Source organism: Suncus etruscus, chromosome 13, assembly GCF_024139225.1.
Source record: "Suncus etruscus isolate mSunEtr1 chromosome 13, mSunEtr1.pri.cur, whole genome shotgun sequence".
Lineage (NCBI taxonomy): Eukaryota > Metazoa > Chordata > Mammalia > Eulipotyphla > Soricidae > Suncus > Suncus etruscus.
Genome location: NC_064860.1, coordinates 53,776,272 through 53,782,304, shown reverse-complemented (window position 1 = coordinate 53,782,304; position 6,033 = coordinate 53,776,272).

Sequence of the window (6,033 nt, the reverse complement as noted above, 5' to 3'; positions counted from 1 at the left end):
TGTACTATGTGTACATTTTCAAAAATGGTCACCTTTTTCAGAGATGGACAGATTATTAAATATATAATGATTTCTAATTATGATATTTCTAATCTTTGCACTATGTATTATTGGATCTTCTCCATCCTACATAGCTCAATATTGTTCCCCACAGACAGCCTCAATTCAATAGTTCAGTCAGAATGTGGGGCTTGAAGAGATAGTAAAGAAAAGAGGGCACTAGCTGGTTTTCACCCTAAACAGGAAGGAAGCCTGTGTTTGTTCAATATTTTGGAAGTGCTGGAGGAAAACAGGAAGAAAGGCTTCTTTGATTTGATAAAATTTGCCAGTGACATCATCTTCAACTGAGTCATGGTTCTTGAGGATTTTCTTAATTACAGTTTCAAATTTCTTGCTTCTAACTCTCCAAGGTAATTTTTCATCACTTTTGGGGCATTCGATTTATATTCTATAGGAAGTAAGATGAATATTTGTGATTAAGTCCAGAAATTAGTTACCTATAACTCTGAACTTCTGCTTCCAGAAAAAGTCCTGATTCTGGAGTTATCTAAAGTATCTATGGTAGGTAGATGCCTATATAAGAGGGGTTCTTTTTTGTAGTGTCATCAGTGTGACTATAAAGAAGACCCTGATATTCCCAGAGAGAAGGAAGCTATGTCTGGTCACATCCCTGCAGACCTTCTCATCCTCACAGACTCATGGCACCTATGACAGTAGACATTATTGGGGACATTCTGATAAGCATTCAGGGTCTGTGCCTGCAACTACCTATGGAGGTGAACTATGATTCAAGAGGAAAAGAACATACATTTGGATGCCCTGTACACCATCCTTCCCACATGACTGTCCTTCATATCCCCATTCTGCTCTCCTAGGAGGAACTGCTTTCCTCCTCTCAGCTGTGGGAGCCTGTGGGGAGCAATGGGCACCCAGTCGACAATCCTCCCTGACACAACTGTTCAGTGTCTGAAGACTAGAGCTGGAGTATGTCCTGGGAAGGACATCACTTCTCAGAGGGTCTTTCTAATGGGGACTCGAATTTTCCTCCCTTATGTGCTCCACACCCACCTATGTTGACTTCTGCTCCCCAAATTCTTGTTGATCATTCACACCTTCTGCTTCTGAAACATCTGGGCCCTTGATTGTCTTCATGCAAAGGCTCTAGAAGACTGGTAATGAGGAGGAGTTCTGTTCTACATTTTCCTGAAGGTAGAGATTGCCTTAACTTTTCTCTGGGAGGAGAAGGGCCACAAGGTTGTTGCTCTCCAAGGAACTCCAGGTGTCAGTGGGGGCTCTATGAGTTGTGTCATCCCTCATCTTCCCTATCCCCCAACATACACAGCCAGGAATTCCAGTACAGTTCATAAGATCATTAGTTTATTAATTCTCTACCTTCGAACAAAGGCAACACAGCCTTAGAAGGGAGTTGACTAATCCACTTTTGTGAGTTGATCTTTCTGGAGTTGGCAGATTATGGGGAGCTAGTTCGTTCTGTCTCCACATGGGGCCTGGAAGACATAAAAATCTCCAGATTCCCCTATTTCTCCTACTCATCATATCCACCTGAACATCCAATAACACTGAGTCTTCATGGTAAGTTGGTCTTGGATCAGGTTCTACCAAGTTAGGAGAAGTGGAAGCAGGCCTTTCATTCAGAAGGCCCTGGCTCCTGGTAGCCTGGATCACGCTAGGGCGGATGATGTGAAGTCCAGCATAGAAGTTCTGGAAGGAAATTTGTGGTGAGATAGAAGTTAAAGCCCCAGAAAACAGTGTTTATAAATATTGGGTCCAGAATGAGCCTAGCCACGTGGGAGACACTGAAACAAGAAAAAGGAAAAGTATAGTGGGTGGGACTAGATAGTGGCCTGAGTCAGATGGCCTGGCCAGAACTATAAGCCACATTCTCAAGCCTTCAGGGCCCTTTGGGACTCAGCTGTGTCCTGATCTCGGGGCCAAGACAGTGACAGGATTCATGTTTACATGGCATATGTCTGCAGTTGGAAATACAGATCCAAGTTGGTGGGTGGTAGGCCCTGATTAGAATGTAGCCCTCAGAATTGTGGCATAATGAGCAATGGCTCAGGGTATAAATCTGCCTCAGTAAGTGTGTGTGTGTGTGGGGGGGGGGAGGATACAGGGCAACAGGTAGTGGTGGAAGAAGACAAGAGTAGTTGCTCTGCTGGTGTTGAGTACTGAAATGGGAACAGGGGTGGTGGGGACAAGAAGCAGCAGCCACACAGAGAGGGAGATGATAGACAAAGTAGGAGTTGTACCGGTGGGAGGAGTTCCAAGAATGTGGTTGAACGGGTCCTTCTGATCGAGGTGCCGCCGTGGATCCAAGAGACTGGGGTGGCAGGGCAGGAGTGTGGGGGCCATAGGTGATGATTGCCAATTCGTTCCCAGTATGAGGTGTTCAATGGTTTCAAAGATGGACGTTGGCGACGGTAGGTGAAGTTCTTTTGCCTGGTCAGGGGTCTTCAGAGAAAACAGAAAACAAGGATATAACAAGGGGAGGCAAAAGAAAGACCCCCGAGCCTGGCTGAGGAAAGGGTCCCAGTAATCAAGCTCCTCCCTGGCCCTGTCCAAGGTAGCCGCCCCCAGGCCCTGAGTTGATGCAGGAAAGAGGAAAATAATCACCGTCTGTTGATAATCCTAGGCCTCTCCACTCCTTGATCATCACAGACAGTGAAACATCCTACAGGGAAGGGGGTTCTCATCAGGGAGGCATAAGTACTTCTCATAAGGAGTCCAATGGGACCCTGGTCAAGGCTATCTTGAACCCTCAGTATCTGCCCAAGCAACACAATGACTCAAGACTCAAAGGCTCCTGCTCTTAAGGCAAAGGCCTGTCAGACTACTTCAAGGATCCCAAAACTACCCCCAGGAACCCCAAGAGCATAGTTCCCTTAAAGAAGACCCATCATCCATCCTCTAGCAGGGGTCCTCAAACTTTTTAAACAGGGGGCCAGTTCACTGTCCCTCAGGCCATTGGAGGGTCTGACTATAGTAAAAACAAAACTTATGAACAAATTCTTATGCACACTGCATATATCTTATTTTGCAATGAAGAAACAAAATAGATACAAATACAATATGTGGCCCGCTGGCCATAGTTTGAGGACCACTGCGGGAATGTAAAGTTTTTGGTTGCACAAGTGGCCTGTCCCTATCTGTTTCCTCTTGAATGTCAGCAACTACTGCCCACTATCCCCTTGAGGCCATGGATGGGTCAGTGGGACTCTTCCAAGTTGCTCAGGATCTGCATGTCATCAGCTTTCTCTTTTGGAGGCTCTGAGTTCTCTATGGATAATGTCAAAACTGACATCCTCAGAGTTCATGATCTGAGACTTACTTGACTTTGGAGAATTCAGGAAAGGCTTCTCCCCTCTCATTGCTGGCTGCTTCCTTCTGATGGTTGTCATCAAGTGCTGAAAGCAAAGGAGGAGAGTGAGGTGGGGACTAGGGGGAAATTCAAAAAGTCTCATCTGAACATCACAATATGATTTCATTGAACAAAGAATCAGGTCTTTTCATTGATTATTTACAAAGATGTTATTCATAAAGTTGCTAATAACATATTTAGTCTGTCTGTCTTGTCCACAATAGATGGTGTCAGCAGAGCTCTGACAAGGAGACTTAGAGAACAAAGCTCATAAGTTATGTGCTGCCTCAGAGGGGACCCTGGATTCCTCTAATCAGGGACTCTCTGAAACTCAAGACCATTATTCTGATCAACTCTTGATGGTGATCCTACATGTAGTCTGTGAGTACAAGTCAAATGAATTGTCTTATCCTGCAGGACTGAGAATCCAAATAAATCAGCATTTCTCTAGGAGCACTGCATTAAGGGTTTTTCCTTGGACCTAGTCACAACCAACGATTGGTAATCTATGAATTTGAGATAAAATTGGTTCCCCCTCCATCTCAAATTCTGCTTCTTGGGTCTGTGGGGTTTGTGAGAGTAATGATGTTCATTCCTTGCTTCAGACTCCCCAACCTCTCATTCATAGACACATCACAAAATCCCCCCAAATTAGCCTTGTGTCCTTACCTGGCATCTTGTCTTGATGTTGAGTATGCTATCTTTAAAAACTGATAAGCAAAGTAATATAAATATAGCACCAAGAAGGTAGTCTAGAATGTCAGGGTTTCCATACCAGCCTGAAGGGCAGTAAGATGGGATTTCAGATAAAGTAGGATAGACAAAGTAAGTCCTTTCCAATTCCATTAGAAGATGAAAAACTCATTTGCTTTCCCTAAGGCAACTGAGCCCAGAACACACAGAAACTGTATATATAGACTCAGTGACATCACCACTGGACACTGACATCACAAAAGGTCACAGAGTGAAAGAAGAGACGATGTAGTCATGACACCCACAGGCTCTGCCCTGACCCAAGGGCCTGGGTGGTCACTCAGCCCTTTTGAGACCCTCCTGTTTTCTGCCCTTTCCACTAGTTCCTTACCTTCATCTCTCAGGAACCCAGCAATCACCTGACCCCTCTGGTCTCTGATGCATGCCTGGTATCTCTACTTCTTTTCCTCATAAATTTGAGAATCAGTCCCTGCATTTTCCCATTAGGAGAAGATTTTTCCCATTAGGACCATGTTTGTGCTCATTTCTACATTTCTATTAACTCTTGCTTCACATCTGAACCCAGGTCTAGAAATGAGGGAACTTTCACACTTGTGTTTGTGAATGGGCAATTGTTCATTTGAGTCTGGGGTTTGGTTAATATTTATCATCTTTCACTAATGATGCTTAGACCACTGCCAACTCGATATTTACTAAACTCAAAATCTCAAAATATATACAATAAATCATCACACCTCAAACATTACTTAGGAATATTACTCATTTTTCTGAAGATGCTGAAGCTTAGCCAAATAGTATAATTTTGGGGTAACATATAATTTGATAAATATCCAATACTTTCAATTATCAAATATTTCCCATTTATATTTCCTATTTATTTAAACTATCTTTACTAAACCTCAAAAACATAGCACCAAGACTCTAAAAAGGCTATACATGTCTTTTTTTGTTTGTCAGACTCTCTAGGAAGACATACCCTATATAGCCTCCTTCTTCCTGATCTTCTACACACAACTTCACATAGTAGTTAGTGAGTATGGTGAGATAGATTCCACCCCAGGCAACAGACAAAGTGAACAGGAGCTCTTAAATTTTAATTTCCCTCTCAGGGCTTCATCCACATCCTCCAAAAGGTATTAGTTAATGCTGAGTCTCTAATAAACTATTTCTTTATCTATTTCTTGTGTCTCCATGTCTCTATGATTCCTGACTAAAATTGTATGTATTCTATTTAAATATATAATTAAGATGACTCATCTATAATAAACACTAGATTTCATTTTCTGACTATGATTTCAGATTCTTACTGTGCCCGAAACTAAGCTTTTTGAAATATGGTGTAGATCAATTTCTCCTCATCATTTTCTTATTTCCATAGATTTCAAGTTGTTTTTCATGGTTTAATTTACACCTTGTATTAATTTCCTTGCAATTTCTTTTTTTTGGGGGGGGGTTTCGAGCCACACCGTTTGATACTCAGGGGTTACTCCTGGCTAAGCACTCAGAAATTGCCCCTGGCTTGGGGGAACCATATGGGACACGGGGGGGGGGGGGCGGAAATCGAACTGCCGTCCTTCCTTGGCTAGCGCTTGCAAAGCAGAGACATCTTACCTCTAGCGCCACCTTGCCTGCCCCTTCTTGCAATTTCTTAATTTCTTTTAAAATTATATAGCTATTTGTCTTACTAACTTAAAACACATTATATTTCTTTGTTCTTCTATATAATCATTTGATCAACTGCCTTTTTGTTTTGTTTTGTTTTTTTGTTTTTTGTTTTTGGGCCACACCCGGTGACGCTCAGGGGTTACTCCTGGCTATGCGCTCAGAAGTCGCTCCTGGCTTGGGGGGCCATATGGGACGCCGGGGGATCGAACCGCGGTCCGTCCTAGGCTAGCGCAGGCAAGGCAGGCACCTTACCTCTAGCGCCACCACCTGGC